Genomic DNA, 23122 nt, shown 5'->3' on the forward strand with positions numbered 1-23122 from the left:
TTAATTAATCTTTCTCCGCATAGCCCTTCCATTGTGCATAGCTCATGTGTTAATCCAAGTACACATCTATTTTAGAAAGGTTTTAGCCAGCTGACCAGGCCTTCCTACAGTGACCCAGAGTGGGAGATCAGTTTAGGACAGAACAAATGAACAAGATCACCACCTCTTTCTTGGCAGGGCTCTGGGGCTGCTGGGAGAAGTTCACCCAAGGCAGTTTTTCCAAGCATGAGAGTATACCTATTGAGGAAAGCACCATGGATTGGTTTTCTGCTGGCCACACAGCTGTTGAAGGCACCCAAGTCCTGCCTGCCTGAAAGGTGGAATTCTTAGTGACAAGATTGCTCAGCTCAGTTCACAGGGCATTTACGGCAGAGGCCTTTAAACTGGTGTATATACTGATAGGAGGTAAACAGGCATTGGTTTAAAATGGGACCTGGAGACTCTTTGAACTACCACTTAGGAGGAGGGGGCAATGCTTTTGGCTGTGTGTGAAAAAGCATTTGGCCTGAATTGCTTATCAGTGTTAGCAAGTAAGTCATGGGTAGGAATGGCAGGTTGCAACCTGAAGATCCACGATGTGCCTTTAAATCTCCCCATGCAGTGAGAGCTGTGTCTTCCCCTATCCATTTCTCATCTAGTCCTGCTGCCTCCCTTCTTTGTCAGCTGTGCAGCACACCTGGATTCCTGCTTGTTACAGCAGGCAAGGGAGGACTCAGACAGAGAAATGGACTAAGAGGGGGAAATGGACAGGAGCAGAAGCTATAGCTGCCTTGGCTTCCACTTTAAAACTACAGCATGAACCTCCAGGTTGTTACTGTTGGGAAATAACTGCTGAATACCAATTAATCCTGAAGGCCCACTTGTGCAGGAAACCACGAAAGAAAAAAAATGGCTGACTGCCTGATTTCAAAAAAGCATGGGGCTTGGTTCACTCTCTAGTCAAAAGAGCCCCAGCAGAGTTTTGAACAGATATACATGCAGTGTTTGCAAAGCATGGGAAATATTAGGTCTTAAGCGCTTACAGTGTGCTCCTCTGCCTCTACTTCTCTTGGAAGGAATAGAGTACAACGTTAAGTAAGCTTAAATGCTTTACTTACAGAGGTTTCACTCATGCATTGTTCAATGCTACAGCAGACACAACACAGGCAAGGTATTCTTGGTTAAAAAATGCAGTTTCAAACATGCAGTCTGAATTTGTAGCCCCAGCTTCAGACATCTGCTCAGTTACATGGTTTGAAGAGGAGATATGGGGACCCTGCTTCCCTCCCTGAAGGTGAAGGGGTATGACCTAGCCTTGCCTTCATTAACAATTTACAGCTCTGTAGTCCCCAACAATTTAACCCCTTCATTTACTAACTAGCATAGATATATGCTGTTTGGTTTGACTGAAAATCTCCTATAACAACCTACCAATCCTACCCAAAGAACTTAGATTCTTAAGGTGGGGGAGTTATGCGGACTTAGGGTAAGATCTGCAAATTATATAAATGGCTCTGGGAATGAAATACTGCTAATAAATGTTCTCTCCCCCTCCCCCAATGTGTGCATGCACGTGCGCATACACACACACACACACACACACAAGCAGAGCATAGCAAAGGTAGATTTTTCACAGGAGTGTCCAAAACTGCTGACCTAGCTTCACACTCCCAGAGCGCAGTAGTGAGGACCCTCTGCTGCTCCCAGGCCAGCTAACCTCGCAGTTCTCTCTCTCGCCTTCCAATTCAGTCTGCAAAACCACAATTATTTCTCTGCTCCTCCCCCTAGCTGAAGGATGTTATCTTCCAAAGGGTTAGGGAAAGTGATTCCTACTCATTAACTTGCCTTCAGAGAACATCAACTGATTGTCTTTGATTATTATTATTATTATTTTTAATAATCAGTTTGCCTCCGATTATTAGCGAGCAATCAGCCTAACAATGAATGGTCACGCGGCACCCCTAAGATCATATCTATCTATAAGCTAGTTCAAAACACGTTATTCCACTCTCCCTACAAGTATGACCAAGTAACAGAACTCAGAATACAACAGTGCAGAGAGCAGCTGCCTTTTTTCTTCACTGCTGAATTCACCAAGGGCAGGAAGCAGATTTCACTTCTTTGTCAGTTGTGTCCCTCAGTAAACCCTTTTATTTCCTTCCGTATAAAGCAATGATTGTCATTCAGCCCAATGTGGGGGAAAGTCAAGCAATCAACTTTGAGCACATTGTTGCAGCTGCCTGCACCCAAACCTACTCTTTGGCTCTGGCAGTGAGGGGCCAGATCCTCATTGACAGTGATTCCACAGTGTTGTGTGTGTGTGTGTGTGTGCGCGCGCGCATGTATGTGTGTGTGTGTGTGTGTGTACACACACACACACACACACACACACACACACACACCATCACCAGTGTAATATAGAAACCCTCCTTCCACACACACTATCTATCATGATGCTGGGCATTTTACAAATATATATATATGATATAAGAGGCCATGGAGGTACATGCAGCTGCAATCCTATACAGCAGGGGAGAGGAAATGCCAACCCATGGGCCTAATTAGGTCCACCAGGTCTCCCCATTTGGTCCTCCAGTTCATTTTGGTCAAGCCACAGTCACCTGTCAATCACCAGGTGCCATATATACGTATTATGTTGGGCTGTGCAGGCTTCTGAAACTGATCAGCACAGAATTAGCTGGTTGCCAGGGCTTCAAAGATTTTTTTGCAGGGACCCTCAGGGACAATCAGCTGATTGTCAAGACTTCAAAGGACCATGCCACCTGACATCATTGTGATGGCAGGTGATTGGCATGTGGGCAGCCCCAGCCAGCTCTTAAATTTGGCCCACAGAGATAGTAGAGATAAGGGTCTGGCCTACAGCTGGATCCAGTTCCACACCCCTACCTTTTGAGTTGACCTGCGTGTTGGACTTCAGTTCCCATCAACCAACATGGCAATAGGGTTAGGAAGATGGGAGGTGTCACCCAACAACATCTGGAGGGCCTCAGCTTCCCTGTCCTTGAGTTATAGTTAATCTAGCCGACAACAATACTAAAGGATGGGGGAAGAAAGAGCAATAGTGGCATATTTCTGCTGCTCTTGGTCCATTCACTTCAATGAAACAAAAGCAGCAAAAGCCATAGCATTGGCCCTGAAAGCTGGCATGTTTCTTGGCACATGGCTTTCAGATGCTTATTGACATAAGAGGAGGAAGAAAACTCTCCCAAATTGATTGCAATTAATGCAATTAGTGCTTTACAGTTTTTCCTAGCCTTGTCTTTTTGCCTTAGAGACCTTCATTCACTGAAACATTTACGTGCATTCTTAATTACTTTTAGTAAGCCAGCTGCAAATAATAGATGCTACTCTTTGCTACTCTTCACACTCTCCTGGTCTAGGGCTGGTGGTTCTCTATCCCTGCTCTACAGGAAAATAGGGTCATAGAATAACAATACCAATATCTGGCCATCAGGACATGATGTTGTATGAAGTTTGCAGGATTATTATTATTATTTTGTCTCATCCCAGTATTGCAGCTGATTCATCATGTGACTTCGGGCACAAGATGCCCTTGATTATTTGTTGAGGGACTAGGAGAGTGACAGTTGTCTAAGGAGCTTCTTTCTCAGAATATCCACGCTATTTCCACCTGTTCTTAACATCTGAAAAGTCCTTCAGTAGTGTAAGCACCATTGTGACTTAGAAGGCTGTGATTGAATCTCTTCTGCCTCAGCACTTCAAAGCAAAGTAGGTAACTAGTTTCTTCAACAACTTAAGCCATCTTTTTTTTTTAAAAAAAGAATCTTTTGACAAACCGCAGACAAAACAAAATACTGTAATGAGTTCGTGGGGTGCCTGGACTCCCCCTCAAAATTCCTGTGCCCCTCCTTTCTAATTTATGGGTTCCAGACACTGGATTTAGCATGTTAAAATACAAGCCAGGAGCTAGCCTGGTGAATGGCCCACTAAAGATGAATCATTAGGTGACAAAGAGCATTTTGCCAGAGGTCAAATGAGAGGGGCCCTTCCCTCAATTTAGAATTGGTTAGAAATGTATAATTTCATTAGTTTAGTCAATTTAGAAATTTGTTAGAAAGACAAAAGCCCTTGAAGTGGAGTTTTAGAGCTGGGAGAAGAACAGTTGTTTTTAGGATTGCAATTTGGGGATAATGTGGGCTGGATGAAAAATAGCTGCTGTCAGAGGGCCATGGCTGATTTTTGCTGGCATCCAAGACTGTGGCCATGGAAGAAGCAAGAATCTCTTGGGGCGTAATACTGTGTAAGCCCCTGCATTGTAGGCTCAGGTTGCATATGTGTGTAAAGAAACCATAGATCATAAAGACGCCACAGTCTCTGCTATGCCTCATTGTCCAAAAAGAGACAGAGACCTGGGGTAAATGCCTGGAACCCCTGGAATCTCACACTGCTTAGAAAGGACTGCTATACATCTTGATTTTCCCGGGGAATTTCTGAAAGGTGGTACCTCGCCCTGGATCCTGGCAAGTCAATTGTAAAAATTATTATTTTTTTGTGTTTTGGTAAAAACAACAATTTCGGTGGTTTACTTAAAAGTAAAGCTCAACAACTTTCAGGGTGCCCTGGTTTTTAGTTTTTGAAATATGACAACCCTAGCTTAGAGATTGGGGTGGCGTGTATCAATATATAGGGCAATGATCTAGCAAGTCCCATTGATTTCATGCCATTTCAAATCATGCGAATTCCAAGTCCTAAACGTGGAATGGATTGTGAATGTAATGTAGAAAAGATTTGTTTCGTTTTTTCAAAGACAACACATTCTAATGTTAAAACTGTTTGCTTCTGAACAGTTTGTCCCATTCAGGAAAAAAAACCCTCCCAATTGTTTTGGAACTTCGTCCAGAGAGAAGGCTGAATGAACACTTTCCAATTCCACTTTTATTCACTTATCCATCAGCTGTCATGGTTGCTGCCTTCCTTCTCCAACTCCAGGAGACTAGAGACATCTAATGGATAGGTTAGGCATTGCAAGCTGCATGTTTCCAATGAATTACCAGTGTTCTGTATGAAACATTGGTTCCAATGTTGCGCCTTTTAGAGCTTTTTGTGTGTGCAAAAGACACTAAAAGCAGAGTTTGCGTTTCCTGCATCTCTAAAGTGAAAGCAAACCTATGTTGACTGCAATGTACACTGCATTTAAATATGGCATTCATCTGCTTTCTATTATTCGCTAACAATATTGTGCAGCGGCATAGCGTGGTTGCTAAGAGACTGAACTACAAATGAGGAACCCCCAGTTAAGATCTTGCCTTTGCCATGAGCAAACTAGGTGGCCTTAGGGAAGCCACGATTCTCCGCATCTCTCCCTTCCCCCAGTAATATGGGAATAGAAGCACTGGCTTCTTTTTAGAGGGTTGCTATAAAGATTACAGTAAGGTAATATACGTGAAGTAGCTCCCTGAACACTCCAAAAGTGCTATAAAATGTATATATTTTTTATTTTTATTATTACTATTATTTAGTAGTAGCAATATTTGCAAACAATGTATTCCAGATTCAGAAGTGTTTTTAGCGCCACTTATGAAAAGCGCCCCCTCAGGACCTCCAACCCGCCAGCATGAGAGTCAGGAATCATCTATGGCTGTGGCTGCATCTGAAATCATTGTTTTCCATTGAAAGCAACCTGTTTTTTAAATTGTGCTACAGACCACATATTAATTAGCTAATTCAAGGCACACACCCCACATTTCACTCTTTTGCCCCTATGCATGCAGATATAAGAAATTCAGGAGGAGAGTGAAAGCCAGCAGGAGATTCCTGTTCTCATACAAGGTCCCTCAGAGTACTCTCATTTTAAGTCTAAGGGTTACATTGGTGTCAAACCTGCATTCTTGACAGTTGAAAAGCAGCAATTAGAGTTACTCTCAAGCTGTATAAATGTCAACATAGAAATAAAACCATGCCTGCTACCTGAGAACAGAGGGGGGTAAATGAGGATATAAATATATATATGGGTTGAATCCAATGCTGGTCCTATTCAGATAAGACCACTTGAAATGGACATGGCTAATTTAGTCTAACTTAGGTGGATACAACCCATTCAAACACAAATGTCTCATTTTCTGTTTTCACAGTTCTGTAAACTTCATTACTGAAGTCAAGTAAGGAACACATCTGCACAGACTGGGCTATAGCCAACTATAGGCTCAGAGTAGGCCCATTGGGGCTAATGGACAAATGACTTAGTTGAAGACAACCCACTCTACTCGTAGACAATGGATGATGCTACTGAAGCCTGTGGCATGCAGCGAGAGAGAGGTTTCATCTCCACAGGCCATATTGAGTGAGCTGGATGAAACTTGCTACAAAAACCAGTGCTACCGTTGTGTTTACTGTCCTGACAGAGCCCCTGAGGATTTGCTCACCCAATGAGCCAAGGATAATAGCAGTTTTCAAGCTGGTTCTCAAAATTCTAGTGCCTCCTCAAGCCGCACAATATGAAGAGACTGAGCCATGGGTGACACATTTTGAGGACTGACTGAAGCCTTTATAGGATCTCTGTTCAGGAAAAGCAGGGCGATGCGGCTGCAGCCCACCTCCCCGTGTGAGCAGAAAAGAGTGCAGAGCTGCCTCGCATAAGAAGCAAGTGTTGCTTCTTCTGCTCCCATCAGGACATCTCAGTGCTCTCTGTGTCACTGCCATGTCAAGTGTCCTGCCTCTTGGTGGGCCCACCCCCCTAAACCAGGTGCTGGAGGCAGCCTTTTCAAGTCCATGGGGAGTCTTCCAGAGGCCACATACCAGTGATAAGTGGAGGCCAGAGACAAAAGAGTGGGTGGAATAAAGGATGGGGATCTTACCTTTGCATAGTAGTAGAGCCAGTGTGGTGTAGTGGCTTTAGACTAAGACCTTGCAGACCAGGGTTCAAATCCCTTCTTGGCCATGAAGGTCACTGGGTGACCTTGGGCCTGTCGTTGCCTCTCAGCTTAACCTACCTCACAGGGTTGTGAGGATGAAATGAGGAGTGGTAGAGCTATGTGTGCCACCTTGAACTCCTTGGAGAAAAAGGTAGGATAGCATACCTTCCAAGTACCCTGGAAAAATGGGGGGTCTTGGTGGCCATTTTGGTGCCGTGATCTCACGGTCTTGGGCTGCGCTCTTGCCTGAGAAAAGTGCTTTTGGGGGTGAGAGCAAGACACGGATCACGTGACTCACCCGGGAGCACATCCCAGAAGGCACATGTCACGGTTTTGGGTTGGAAAAAGTTGGATTAAGCAGTAATAAATGAATAAACAAACAAATTTCAGTCATGCAGAAGTCAATTGATTCTATTCCAGAACCCCCAGATGATGAGGGACAGGGAGTAGACAGAGACCTGTGAGCGCCATGTGCTCTGGCTTGCACCCCCTAAGTCAGACTGCTCCCCTCAGGTGCAGTGGAGGGCACTATCCTCTTGCTAGCATCAAAGTAAAATGGGCAGTTTAGCAGGCTTTTGGGAGAGGTGCCATCTCGTCCTTCACCTTAAGCATAGAAATGTCTTGGGCCTGCCATGTTAATAGGTAATTTAATTAGAGAGGCCAGAGACAGCCACCACATAGGCCTAGTTGGCTCAGGGGGAAATGAATCAATTTGCAGCCAGACAGAACCACATCAGTCAAAGCAGAATACACCATATGAGTAATGAGCTCTTAAACACATGGATGGTGGGGGAAAACCCCTCACCACTAAGCAGAGCACCAAGGACGAGAGCCGCACGGAAGTTTTGCGAAGTTTGCCACCTTCCAACGTGCCTCAGGCTCTGGAACTTATGAGTCAAAGAGATTCCAGTGAAGGATTCTTCCCTAGGAGGTTGCCTTGGGCTGTGAGTACACAGATGACAGCTTTTCAGAGTCTTGGCAGTTGTACAGTAAGGTGGGCATTGCCAAAGGTGCTCATATTCATAGTTTGCATCCTACGATGGTCACTGGTCAAAACAGTTGGGCTGGTTTTCATAACCCACCAATGTGCATCTTGAAAAAGCTAGAATTCTATGATTCTCTCCCTCTCTGTTTTATCATCACAAGAACCCTATGAAGTTGGTTAATTTGAGAGACAACAGGCCCAAGGTCACCTAGAGAGGTTTCTGGCTGAGCGGGGATTTGAACTCTGCTCTCCTAGGTTCTAACCAGTACACCAAACAGGATTTCAATACAATAGCCCTTTCCTCAGCAATTGGTATTCAGAGGCAGGCTGTCTCTGATTCTGGAGGAAACCTGCATCTGTCATGACTTGGGATAGTCAATGTTGGGATAGACTTATCCTCCACCAGTTTGCCTAATCTTCTTTTAAAGTCATCTATGTTACTATAGGTGCCATGTCTAGGGGGCCCTGGATGCCAGGGCACCTACAACGCAGGCCTCTGACACTACTTCCGGTTTCTACTGGAAGTCGCGTCAGAGCCTTGATGCAACCTCCCAGACAACGTTGGAGGCTCTGCCAGGTCTCCAAACGCAACTGCTAGTAGAAACCAAAAGTCACATCAGAGATCTCATGAGGCCTTGGACGTGACTTCCAAGACCCTGCACAGTCTCAGAAGCGATGTTCGAGGCCTCGCAAGACCTCTGACATGACTTCTGGTTTTTACTGGAAGCTGTCTTCGGAGGCTTGGTAGGGCCTTGGACATCACTTCTGAGACCCTGCACAGTCTCCGAAGCAACGTCCAAGGCCCTGCCAGGTCTCAGAACGCAACTTCTGGTAGAAACCGGAAGTTGCGTTGGAGGTTTTGTGAGGCCTTGGACATAACTTCCGAAGTGCCTCTGCTGCAATATGACTTCATGACATCACATTACATCACAGCCGCCATTGGGCACCCATAACCTGGGGCCCAAGTCAACACCCCTGTATGTTACAGACTGTAAGCATATCTTGTGGAAGCCAATTCCATACTTAAACTAAGTGCTGTGTGAAGCACTGTACTTCCTTCTGTCTGCCCTGAATCTCCCACTGTTCATTGAGTTCTTGTTATTATACTTGCCTGGCATCTGTCTGTCTCGGGAGGCAGTGGAAAAGTATGCCTTTGTGGGTAAAGTTAAACCATTGGAGAGTTACAGTGACTGCTGTGGCTGCAGATACTGACTGGGGAGAGACATATTTTATTGCAGCTTGGGAAGAGGAAGGTATCCAGTTTTGCTGCACCATGATGTTCCTTCTCTCTGTGTTCCTCCCAGTAGTCATTCCTCCTCTGGTCCCTGCTGTGGATACATGACCTGACTGATTGAATCCACACGGCAGGGTTAATATTGTCAGCCTTCACGTCACCTTTGCAGATACCTTTGCAATGCAGTGGGAGAAATGCCGCTCTCTAGCCACACTGTAGATAATTATAAATGCTACCATGTCCACCCCTTACTTGAATTTTTTTAACACTAAAATGCTCCCAAAATATTGTAATCTTTCCCTAAAGGGGATTTTCTTCAGCTCTCCAAACATTCTGGTTGCCCTTTTTCTGCACCTCCTCCAACTCTACAATATGCACCTGTATGTGTGACACTGGCTGTACCTACATTTCTTCTCTGCAGAAATAAAAACGGAAAAACAAAAGAACAACCTGAATGCTCTGGAATTAGTCAGGACAGGCTGCAGGGTGAAAAATAAATCCACGTCCAAATTTATTGTTCCTGCTGCCATGCACAGAAAGAACAACACATGAGAATTAAATTTGAAATGCAGCTCAGGCTGGTCAAGGCTCAGCCATCCTGAAAGTCACTTGTATTAAACTCCTGAGGTCCACACAGAACCCTGTGTACAATTCAAGGGACAGTCAGATCTCTAATCTCAAAATTTATGTAACAGGGGTCTGATGCAGTGTGTGTGTGTGGGGGGGTGATATCAATAATCATTTTGCCATGAAGTCTGTTGGGATTTATTTATTTATTTTCACCTTCATAATCTGTAACAGATTTACAATCCCAACACCAATCTGGTTTGCTCGCAACTCATTATGCCATGCAATGTAAATATAAGTGCCATAATATTTTTATATACGTGCACCAAAGGAGCATGCTTGATACCAGCAAGACATCCTATTCTGGTCAGTCAGAAACAACTGGTCCAGTAAGAAATAAAGCATCTCTTTTTGTGGAGGGTTATCTTTTGAAGAGCTGGCTGACTTCTGCACCTGGGCTTGGAACAAAGATGTATCTCAGGAAGCAGCCGAGTTGTCAGCGTCTAGATTCCAGTGGAACAAAGGGCTGGATTCATTAACAAAGGAAATGTTTCTCCCCCATAATGCTCCCCAGAGCCCCGATTCACTTTGGCCCAACAAAAAGCGAATTGTAATTGGGTTTAGCAGCCTGCTGTGGACTCTAAACTAGATCAGCATTCCGTTAACTTGCGACGACAGCTCCTTGTATGAATCTGTCTTCCTAAGGATCAGAGGAGGAGGAGGGCCTGGAATGTTGGACAAGCGTGTTTGTTTACAACAGTTTCTGAAAAGAGAGTGAACATTTCAAGATAGTTGCTGTGGGCTTAGTCTGTAGCCAGTTGGCTTGTACTTTGGGCACCTTAGAGGCTAAAGGGTGGTGCAGGGAGCTGCCTGTTGGTTGGCTGCCTGTTCTTTGGTTCCCACAGCACTGGGGTGAAGAATGGCTCGTTTTATATGGCAACAGAGGTGTGCAAAGTAGCAGGGGCTGCTCATGGTATCTATTTCACCAGGAAGCAGCTGCCACAGAAGAAGAGTTTGGATTTGATATCCCGCTTTATCACTACCCGAAGGAGTCTCAAAGCAGCTAACATTCTCCTTTCCCTTCCTCCCCCACAACAAACATTCTGTGAGGTGAGTGGGGCTGAGAGACTTCAGAGAAGTGTGACTAGCCCAAGGTCACCCAGCAGCTGCATGTGGAGGAGCGGAGACACGAACCCGGTTCCCCAGATTACGAGTCTACCACTCTTAACCACTATACCACACAGACACCAGAAAGAGAGAGTACTGCCCTCTGAGGCATTACAGTGGTACCTTGGTTTAAGAACAGCTTAGTTTATGGACAACTTGGATTAAGAACACTGCAAACCTGGAAGTAGGTGTTTTGGTTTGTGAACTTTGCCTTCGAATAATAACATGTTTCGCTTCCTGTTGATTGTGTTCCATTTGTAAATTGAGTCCCCTGCTGTTATGGGAAAGCACGCCTTAGTTTAAGAACGCTTTGGTTTAAGAACAGACTTCCGGAATGGATTAAGTTCATAAACCAAGGTACGACTTGGAGACCATGCCCTGCTGGTGTTTTTAAATTCTGCCTACCAACGATGCAGGTCATATGATCAAATTTGGCATGCCGGCCAATGTGGGTCAGGTGGATCTGTGTAGGGCTTGACAGATAGCAAAGCAGCCCCAACATTCATTCTTTGCCATGTGCTCATTTGGCCATTGGTACAGGAGGATGCCAGTGGAAGGTAGGCATTCAGGTCATATTGCACCTGTTCTGTGATAGTTACATGGGCTGCCTATTTTTCTTGCTGTCCATTCCAATTCAGAGTGCTGGCTTTGGACCATAGCTGCCAAGTATCCCGTATCCGCCAGGAAAACCCCTTTTTTCTTACCGTTTCCCGGCGGTCTCCCGTTTGGCGGAAAATCCCGGTATTTTCCCTTAAATCGGGATACTTGGCAGCTATGACTGTGGAGGAGAATGCAATTGTTACCCGGCCATTTTTCTGGTGCCGCTTTGCCCTTCTATGGGCACCAGAAAATGGCGGTGCCGGCACCGGAAGTCGCTTCCGCGCACGACCAGAAGTTGCGTGACGCAACTTCCGGTGGCGCTTTGCCCTTCTATGGGCATCAGAAAATGGCGGCGCCGGCGCCAGAAGTCGCTTTTACGTGTTTCCGGTCATGCGCGGAAGCGACTTCCGGCGCCGGCGCCGCCATTTTCTGGTGCCCATAGAAGGGCAAAGTGCCACCGGAAGTTGCGTCACGCAACTTCCGGTCATGTGCGCGCTGCCGATCCCGGATCTTTACGACCCGGACTTGGCAGCTATGCTTTGGACTTTAAATTCGGAGAGTTGGCTGCATCATCTGCCCTCAGACCAGGGATTATTGCGTTAAGAACGGAGAAAAACAGGAAGGTTCCAATGAACGCAAATGCATTTAACCACCACATTTTGTACAAGCATTTGACAAATGGATTAAGCCTTTAAAGTCATAACATACTACCTAAAGACATGCCTCGATGACATGAATGTATAATACACCAGGTCTGAAGAAGCCAATTAACTCCACACATTTCTATGTGGTTGCGCCATAACAAGGTAACATTATTTCAGTGCACACCGATCATTTTTAGTTTTAAAAAGCTGTTTCTTGGTCTGTTAACTTGCGCTTTTCAGAGTAACGTAGCTTTCCACTGCAATTTCGTTAATGCAATGCAAAAATAGAAGGGACTTTTATTTTCATTTTCCAAGGAAAATTATTCTATGGCAATAGCCATGCATGAAATATTTCAGAGTGGGATTTTTTTTTTAAGGGAATGATGTTATCAGTGAGTGAAAACGGGAGTACAATACATATTCATTTACAATATGATTGTTCAAAGAAAAATGCTTTTATTAACTTTCGGTTTTATACTTTCTATTAACTTTGTATTTTTCCTGCTTCTGCTTGATGGTTGTTTTATAGTTGGCTAATTTTAATGGTCATCATCCGAATGTTGTGGGGAAGCAGGTTTTTTTTAATAATTGTTTAGGAATTAGTGCATTTTAGTGTTTTCTTCTGTTTTAATATTTTATATAATTTTTTATATTGCAATACACTGTTGTTTTTCAGTTGTAAGTTGCCTTGGCACTCCTTTTGAATAAAGTGGCTAGCAAATGAAATAAATAATAAATAAATAATATTGTTGCAATATTTCAGTTCTATATCATACGTATATGAAATTTTACAAGACAAAGTTCCCTTGCAAATTAGAAAAGTTGGGGGGCGGAATTCAAATTCTGGGCTAAGCCACTGAATTGAATATTACCACCAAGCGTTTATACCACTTTAGACTGTTGAAAGGGTTTCAACATTCTTAGCTCTTTTCTTCTTACCATGCCACAATGAGGAAGCTTAGGATGAAGACTTGACTGAGGACATCTAATGGACTCCATGGCTAAGCAAAAAAGTTAGTGACAAATCTTATAGGTTCACCCAGTGCTTTTTTTCTGGGGGGGACTCAGGGGTACACATACCCCTAAACATTTTGTGAATCTAAGTTTGACCTCATTGAGGGGCAGTATTTCAATATGAGTAGGAAAATGAGAGTACCCTTAAACATTTTTAAAGAAAAAATAGCACTGGGTTCACCACTGACAGAATTTATACAAAGTACCTGGAGAGAAAACTAAAAACACTTCAGAAGTGTGATTTCTTCTTTTCCCCAACTAATCATATTGTTTGTGTCCTTTTTGTTGTTCCCCTTTCCACCACCAAATTGTTTCTCAATTTGCAGAAAACTGAGAAATCTACACAGCAACAAGGAAGTAATGACACAATTTGGGAGTGTGCATCAATGAATCTATCACTAAATCCCCAACAACAACAACAGCAGTTGTAATTTGTCCTGGCTGAGCAAAGATGTCTTGAATCACCCTTTATATAGCGTGTTTAGAATGGGTGCATGAAGAGGCACATTGGCTTGTCAGAGAGCAAGGATGGGGACTCCAACTCCCAGCCAGCAGTCAGGCATGATGGGAGTTGCAGGCCAACAACATCTGAAGGGCTGTAGGATCCACACCCTGACCATAAACTCACAAGAGTGAAAAGGCAGCAAAGGATCTCAATGGTAAAATGAACCATATGAGCGGCTTCTGTGCATTTTTAAGTACAAGGCAGAGACAAAGCAACTACAGACTTCAAGGAAGAAGTGGCAATCATATTGGTCAGGGATGGCAAACTTCAGGTCTGGGGACCCATTGAGGCCCTTTATGCCTTTCTGTCAGGCCCTCAGGACTCTCCCCAGCTATGCACATGCATCTCAGGCCACATCAATCTTGCTCTGCATCCTCTTTGGGGTCTTTTTGTCTGACCTAAATGTGTCCATGAACTCTGATAATGCTTTTTGGATACCTGAATGGGGCACAGAGAGGAAGCGGCGGGGCAAGGTGTTTGGGGTCCTGGGGCGGCGTGTGTGCCCTGCGGGGATGGGGGGTGGGGTAAGTTGGGACAGGATGCTCTGCGGGGTCTCCGAGGAGTCTGCCTGTCTCCTTCCACTCAAGCACCCTACAGCTGAGGGGGAGGCAGCAGGCAGACCTTTTGGGCAGCGCGGAGCCTGCACATGCTCAAGCCACTGCGTCTCTCCCGGGAAAAACATGTTGACACCCGGGGTTGCCTGCCCCCATCTTACCCCCTTCCTCTGCCCCTATAGAGAGGCATTTGTGAATGCTCAAAGCCTTTTGCATTTATTGTAGAAAGCCACATCCAAGCTTGATTTGAGAGGGTTCAGCCTCTAGAAGAAGGGAAACCCAGCCAGACTGGCTTTGTGACTGTTCGGGGTGCACTTCCCTCATCCCTACAAAACTGCAACCCATCCCCAGATTTCTGGAATTAGCAACAAGTCTTGGTCAGAAAGAAAACTCCCTAGATCTGACCTGAGTTCAAGCATCTTTCTTATTTCCCATCCCATTGTAGGGATGGATACACCTGCCAATTTTAGCTCTCTAAGTTTCTCATTTTTCTAATATTAAATTCAGCTCTCCACACTTCTGCAGCAATTTCTTTTTTGGGGGAGGGGTTAAACTCTCATGAAAATGCATGAAATTTCTTTTAACGTTTTAGTGTGAATAGTAAACACATTTTTGTATGCTCTTTTGACCGATGCACACCTTTTTGCAAGCAATTTATCCTAATATAGTGCTTTTTGTATATTTTCATGAATACATTCATTCTGATGCACACGTTTAACTAATACATGCATTTTTGCAAGCTTTGTTTGGTTGGCATCCCAAGCGCACCCCAACTTTCAGATAGTTGTGAATTCCAAACGATGGTTGTGTTTCAGTTCTCATCTTGTTTTGGAAAGCGAAAATTTGATACACCTGCCTTTAAATGAGAACTGAACCGAGTTTCTTCCCATCCTGAGTCTGTGCTATGCAAAGTTACAAACAACCTGACTTTCATATCTTGAAATTATGCCAGGTGGAAAATTTAAGCCACAGCACTGGCTGCAGGTAGGACAAAGTATTCTTTGGATTGAAAAGGCTCCTGCTAGCCCCTCAGAGTCCCACTGTGGCAGTCTGGCTGTCCTATTCCAGCACAGACCATCCCAATCATGTCGGGCTCACTGCCCTTCTGATGTTTTTCCTGGGCTTGGAATAAAAACAAAAGTAGAAGAAACTCCCCCCCCTTCTTTTCTAAACCCCAATTACTTTCTCAAACCGCTGAAGAAAATTAAAGCAGTGGCTAGAAAGCAAGAAGAGAGTTTTATAGCACGGAAAAGCCCTGAGCAGGGACTATTTCAGTGTTATTCCAACCAAAGTGTATGGGGGAGGAAGGGGGAGAGACTGACAATGAAAACAAACAAGGCAAGCATTACATATTTCCCTAGGCTTCGAAGCAGAGGAGAAGCCTACCAACTGGCTCCCACACAGATGCAATTCCATAAAGTGCTCTTTCTTGTAGGATGGCCAGGAGGACTGGCTCCTGCTTAATTGCGCGTCATCATTACACTGCAAGAGCTCACTGAGACGGGAAGTTTGATTATTGTTTTTTAATTCTGATGCAGTTTTTCATCCTGATGGTTCTTTTGCCTGACACTAAATTACCTTGCTCCAAATTAAATACAATAAAATTGCTAATAAGCCCATTGGAATATGCTGACGGTGTGATATCTGGTTGCTGGAGAACACTGTCCCCCTCCAGTGCTTCTTTACACTAAACCTGCATGATGTCCAAATCAATCCAGATGCCTATCCTATTCCTTAAAAAATAAAAAAAAGCCCTGCACATGCACGCGCACACACACGGAAAGCAACCAGATCATCCACCATGCAACATGATCACTCCATACAGACTTGGTGTGAGTGACACAGAAAATCCATATTTACGTTACATTGATTTGTATTGATTTATGTTGAGTTATGTTGATTTTATAGTTAATATGTTTAATATTAAATAAAGTATTTTAAATAATTTTTTTTAAAAAGAAAATCCATATTTACAAACTTGTATACTGATTTTAGATCAGCTTGCTTTGTTGTTCTCCCCCTAAAGAACCCTAAGAATTCTTGTTTGGAAAAGTTGCTGATGTGAGTGTTCTCTGTGAGAGTTTTCTTTACACTTCATCAAACTAATTGAAATGGAGAGGAAAACCATCCCACACATCATATATATATATAAGGTAAAGGGACCCCTGACCATTAGGTCCAGTCGTGACCGACTCTGGAGTTGCGCGCTCATCTCGCATTATTGGCCGAGGGAGCCGGCGTATAGCTTCCAGGTCATGTGGCCAGCATGTCAAAGCCACTTCTGGCGAACCAGAGCAGCACACGGAAACGCCGTTTACCTTCCCGCCGGAGTGGTCCCTATTTATCTACTTGCATTTTGACGTGCTTTCGAACTGCTAGGTTGGCAGGAGCTGGGACCAAGCAACGGGATCTCACCCCGTCGCAGGGATTCGAACCGCTGACCTTCTGATCAGCAAGCCCTAGGCTCTGTGGTTTAACCCACAGCGCCACCTGGGTCCCAGATCATTCATATATATATATATATATATATATATATATATATATATATATATATACTATCTCATGGAAATTCAGCATTTCTGTATGGATTTCTTCTATTGTACACATGTTTATATGCAATTTTGCCTAAGATACATTTTTTCACATTTCCCTACTATAATTCATTTTCTATATTATGTATATTGTCTACATTTCGATATTATCTTCACTAATATATGCACACTTTACCATAGTATATGATTTTTTTTTGTACATATTACTTCACTGGCGAACTGCACTGCAAAATTCACATAAGCGCAAATTTCAAAAGATGTTACGTTTTGGTTTGTATAGGGGAGAGGGGGGCACCTTCCAACAATTTTTACTTAATAATTATTTGTGAAGTAATACTGCTTTAAAAACTAAAGTTCTAAGTACCATTAACTAAATTCATACTTGAGGGATCCTCTCAATTTTTGCCGTAGCTTCTAGACAAAGGAAAAAGACCAAATTTGTTGCCTGAGGCTGCTGCTTCACTCTGTCTCATTATAGGGCCAGCCTTGATTCACATGTTTCAAGACTAGGCCCTAGCACTGAAATAAATTGTTTTTAATCTCCCATAGTTTTGTATCTCTAGCCACAAATAAGAGCAATTTTGTAAAATGACCTTCAGAAGATATCCCTATAATTGTTGCCTCCTCTGCTTTTTAGTCACACACATTGACTGTGGGCTAACTTAGCAATTTCTTAGCTATTGAAAAAGATAATGAACTTGGAGTGTAAAAACTGGGCCTTTAGCTTAACTCAGGAAGCAGGGAGTCTCAGTGGTAAGAAGGGGACTGCAGTATGTGCCTTTTCCCCTTCTGTCAAGACAAGTTAATTGGAAAACAATCATTTTTGTATTGGCAAAGAGTCCCTATCTGCAACAGCCAGAGATATAATCCTCTTATGTAACAGGTCAAATAATAATATATCTTCAAGGTGCTTTTAACTTCATTTGTAAAATTCCCCTTTACAAATGACATTTTAATTGCAGTATTAGATGCAGGTCTTAGGAACTTAAGTCCAAACCACATGTCATTAATATTCCTAAAATAACTGAGAATAGGGGAATGGAAGTCCTAACAAATATTTTGTTGAGCATCTTTGCTTTTCAATGTTAGTCTAAACGACAGGGTAAGAAAAACTACTCAGAGAAGCCACTGATACAGTTGTTTATGCACTGTGGCCACAGTCCATTTTTTGGTTAAGAATACTTAGACTCACTGAAATTAGTGGAGTTAAAGTTGCAGCGTCAAGGACCCTTACTGGAAAGAAAAATTCACTGAACACAGTAGGACTTACTTCGGAGGCACTGTGAAAAACTGTAAATATGAGTAACTCTGTGCTGGATTTGTGTGGCCTGTGTGTTTTGACTTTTTTTGTAAGCTATTACAGGTGTTCAGATTTACCCAACTCTTGCATATCCAAATATACACAGGTGTCACTGGGGAATTTGTCCCAAAGCAAATACCAGATTTAGAAGTCTAATTTCCCTCAGGGCTGCAACAGGTTGAATCCCCCCTCCACACCTGCTCTGATCCCATAATTATCAGCCACCCAATGCTGACGAAATATACTTCTAAAAATCCAGTACCCCACAGTAGTTGGGCCCTGAGCCACTCCCATTATACAGAATGATGGTGACAATAGGACAGTAAATTTTGCTTTATCCCAATTTTGCAGCTAATTTCATGTGAGCTTCTTGCACTTTGGATATGGCGCCAGTCCTTCTGACGATATATTGCCGATCCACTCTGTCCTGAACCTCATTAGCTGTGAACGACTTAAAAAGGAAAATTGTGGGAGCATCCTGAGATCGCACTCAATTGCGCTGGCTCATGCTGCTAACTGAAAACTGTTTACAAACTTGTGAAATTTCTTCATTTTTCTAAAACTGTTCTTGTGAGGAACTTTTGGCTAGCATAAAGTGTTAGCTAGTGGCTGACCTAAACTGCAGCAGTTCTGATGCAGTTTCTAACTCAAGTGATAGCTTGTTTCAGGCAGAGCTTTGTAATTATTACTTGAAAATGTTGTTTTCTGCTATTAATGGCTGTGTTTTGCCATATGCCCCACTATTTGCTGCCAGCCATTATTCATAGATAGAACCTGGAAATAAATCTTGTCAAGTACAGTGTAGTTGGCAGGACAAGCTGGGAGCACCAGAGGAAGCCAGTTTAACAGAAGGACTTGGCTTCAAGTCAGTCTCTGCTCTAGCCATAAGATGTGCTGTTCCAGTGCAAAAAGTGCTTAGGATATGAGCATCCCTGCTATAATATGCAGAGGCTTTCCTTACATTGTTTTTACATTTCATACCCATAACCCAGAGCCCTGGAAATGTTTTTAAAGTTGAAGGGGAACATAATGACTGTTGCCTACATATCTGCCGAAATCCAGCATCACCTGAGCTCTGCGAGTGCGGCTTTCTCCCGATTGAAGTGCAGAGTGTTTGAGGACCGGGACATTCGCAGGGAAACCAAATTGCTTGTTTACAAAGCTATTGTACTACCAACCTTACTATATGCTTGTGAAACATGGACCACTTATAAACGCCATCTCCAACTCCTTGAAAGATTCCATCAACGGTGTCTCCGAAAAACTTTACACATCACTTGGGAAGACAGGCGAACTAATATCAGTGTACTGGATGAAGCAAAGATCACCAGTGTTGAAGCAATGATTCTTCAACATCAGCTTCGTTGGACTGGTCATGTTGTGCAGATGCCTGATGATCGTCTTCCAAAGCAACTACTTTATTCCGAACTTAAAAATGGAAAGCGTAATGCTGGTAGTCAACAAAAGAGGTTTAAAGACTGTTAAGGCAAATCCAATAAAATGTAGTATAAGCACTGACAACTGGGAAACACTGGCCTGTGAGCGCTCCAGTTGGAGAACAGCCTTTGCCAAAGGTGTCATGGGCTTTGAAGACACTCGAACTCAGGACGCAAAGGAGAAATGTGCTAAGAGGAAGGCATGCTAGGCAAATCCACACCGTGATCAACTCCTGCCTGGAAACCAATGTCCCCACTGTGGAAGGATGTGTGGATCCAGGATTGCCTTCCACAGTCACTTACAGACGCATTGTTAAAACCGTGTTTATGGAAGACAATCTTACTCCTCTACAAGTGATCGCCAAAGAAGATCACGTGCATTTTTACATCTTTATTTAATAAGCAACTAACAAAATTATAAGCCATTGCGTCCAATAATTTTAATAATATTTTTATTTGCTTTTCTGTTATATCTTGCCATCAATACGTACTCTGTTACATTCATGCTTAAAACAAAAATAAAGGTGATAACCTAAATATAAAACATGAGCATATAATAATAATAATGGTAACGTATTTACATTCTTCCAAGTTGTTTAATTCCTATATGTCTTTACTTTTACTTCCCTTCCACTCTTTCCATGATTTCCTATCTCCTATCCTTTTTAACTGTGTTTTCTTATTCTTCTACACTATTAATTGCCAGGAAATGTGGTCCTGTGAGCTGTGTGTTTAGACTGGATATTCTAAGGTTCACATTTCTGTTCAGGGTAGAACTGGAAATCATGTAATAAACCAGACTGGGAAAGTGAGAAACCGAGAAAAAACAAAAATTGACATCCTCTAATTCTCAGTGACTTTGGATGTCTCTTTCAGTCTTGGTTGGTTGCCACTCATCTGCCTACCTCACAGGGATGTTCTTTTTCTTTTTCTTTTTTGTTAATCCATACATTTAAAGCAGGACCTGTGCTTCAGAATAAAAGGTGACTCAGAGTTTGATTTGCATCCAGAATGAAAATTTGTTTGCCCAGAATCAGCCCAGTGAAATTTCAAGCAGCTGAGATATTAAATGCACCAAAACAGAATACATAATGGAAATGCTGGCAGGTTTTTAATTATTGCTGTATGTGTTGGGCAGTAATATAATTTCAGAGGGAGAGTGATGCAATCTTTGCCGATGAAATGCCCTTTCTTGTCCTTCCGTCTCTCTCACACACTCTCTCCCTTAAATAAAAAAAAAGCATTTTTTATTTAAGCAGCGACTAAAAGAGAGCTCATACTCTCTGAGTCCCTATTCCAAATACTACCGTATGATTTAAAACCCAGGATTCTATGCGCGCTGTGGATTTAATACAATTCTTATTTAAGCCTATTGCTGTTTCCCATTAACTGCAATACGAGCTGGAGTGCATTCCATTTATATTTATATTTTAACTATTGGGGGACATTGTTGATTCTGCAGTCACCAGATCTTGCCCATGTAACTGGGAAAAGGAATCCTCATTAGGAAGAGCAAGGCTGAAGCAATGCTGCAGGCTTCCCTACAGCGCCGCTTTTGATAGAGCCAGCTGCTGTCCCAGTAGAGGATCCTTCTAAGCACGACACAGATGCTCCCATTTTACATGGCCAGATGCTCTGGAGACAGATACCAGGCGCAATATTTCCATCCAAAATGAAACAGTGCAAAGTTCCAAAAAGCTAAATGTAAACTCATGGTTTTCAGCGGCATGACTGATCATATATATATATATATATATATATATATATATATATATATACACCTTAGTCTTTATTTAACAAGTGTGATGATGATAAGGAAGATAATTGTTCAGGGTAATTTCTGCCGACCTTTGTTTTTGTTCAAGAGTAGCTCAGCAACAAAAGTTAAACTGCATCTGCAAAATGGCCGATTGCACCATCTCTGGGGCACAGAAAACAAGGAGCTTGTCAAAGGCACATATTTAATTGGACTCATGGCTGGCAGATTGACATGTCAGCACTTGCTCCAAGCGGCTATTCTTTTGCAGGAAATGTGCTGCCTATGTTTGCCATTATACTGCTACATGCCACCCCAATCTCTGAGCGGTGCGCAATTGCAGGGGCTTCCAGGCACTTACCCAGGGTCCAAGTTTCCTTTTGAAAATTAGCCACAATGGAGACTGTGGTGTCTTTATGATATATGGCTTATTTATACAACCTGAGCCTATGATGGAGGGGTTCACAGCATAATCCCTCCAAGAGGGTCCTGCTTCTCTCATCGTGCAGCCTTGGATCCAAACAGACATTGAGCATCACGCTCTGCCTCTTTCCCTCCAGTTCACATCACAGCAACTCTAACTCCAAACTAAGAAGAAGGGTGGTTTAGAAATTCAATAACTATATTAAATTAAATTAAAATTAACTGTTTAATAGAATACTGATGGTATGGTTAGTGCTATTACTTTTATACTGCTATTACTTTTTTAAAACAACAGCAGCAGCAGCAGCAGCAGCAGCAGCAGCATATAAGTCAAGATAAGCCCTCTTGGCAAGGCTTGTGTCAGTCTACATTAGCTATATAACAGGGCTGGCCAACTTCCAAGAGACTGCAATCTACTCATAGAGTTAAAAACTGTCAGTGATCTGCCCTGTTTTGGGGGTTCACGTAAAAGTTGTTGAGCTTCTTTAGGAAGGAGGAAAGCGACATTGAGCTTTTCTTTTAGGAAGGAAAGCCCTATTTTTGGTGGTTCAGGTCATTTTAGGGGTGCAGGGCAAAGGTGTCAAGATTTTTTTTAGGGGAGCCAAAGTTTTTTTTAGCTTTTTTGCGGGGGAGCCACTGATCTACCGGTGATCTACCACAGACGTCCAGTGATCTACCGGTAGATCACAATCTACCTGTTGGACATGCCTGCTATATAAGAGATGGTTGAAGAGAAAGAGGCCAGAATTAGCAAATGAGTAGCAGTGGCATGATAAAAGAAAGGTAAAAAGTGGAAGCAAGATGAAGTTAGGGTGGTTCAGGGAAGAAGCAACTCTTAAGTCAAGGAAAAAGACTACATATTGCTTCATCCCCATATCACATCGCCTCCAGAGCACCAGCTGGTGAAGCTTGCTGGGTTAGTCTCCTCATTGTGTGCACTGTTTCCATGCTAGCAACAGCCACCTCAAGGACCACAAAGGAGGTGAGTAAATGGAAAGGTTCCATGAGATCAGAAGCATCCACATGGCAAGCGATGTTGGCTGTTAGCATAGGAGAGTCACAGCAGGGAAGTGGTTGAAAGTCAGTGGTTGAAATCCAACTTGGAGAGACGGCGACAGGCAGGGTTGCACTGAATGCCATGTCTCAGAGCTTGACAGCATCGATAGCAGCAGAACTGTGGTTTATCCCAGCACATCATCATTGCAAGATACACTGGCCAGGAATCGGCTCAACCAGCTTAGTTCAGCTTTAAGTAAAGGCCAAGTGCGTGGGAGAATCTCCTTAAAATTTCTGATGACATTTATTTTTTTGTAAAATATCAATATTTAATATCATGCTGATTAGCTTCACTCTAGTTGCTAAGCAATGCAATATATTTGGAGGTGATTAAAGAGGACCAGGTTCATATAGCTTTTGTGTAAACATTGCCACACTTTCTTTCTGCCTAAATGAAAACGGATCTGGCAAAATGTTGATGGGAGTTGTAGTCCAAAGCATCTAGAGAGCGCCACAT

At 43.1% G+C, this 23122-nt stretch overlaps 1 long non-coding RNA gene across 2 annotated transcripts in view; it reads left to right on the forward strand.

The window, feature by feature from the left end:
- Positions 1-9534, forward strand: part of LOC148685930 (uncharacterized) — a 128812-nt gene extending 119278 nt beyond the window's left edge. For both annotated transcript variants that reach the window (XR_015949546.1, XR_015949547.1), the window contains 2 exons: positions 3511-3729; positions 6093-9534. This is a non-coding gene — a long non-coding RNA (uncharacterized LOC148685930). The remainder of the gene's footprint in view (positions 1-3510; positions 3730-6092) is intronic.
- Positions 9535-23122: the final 13588 nt, after the last annotated feature.

Source organism: Zootoca vivipara, chromosome 4, assembly GCF_965207765.1.
Source record: "Zootoca vivipara chromosome 4, rZooViv2.hap1.1, whole genome shotgun sequence".
NCBI lineage: Eukaryota > Metazoa > Chordata > Lepidosauria > Squamata > Lacertidae > Zootoca > Zootoca vivipara.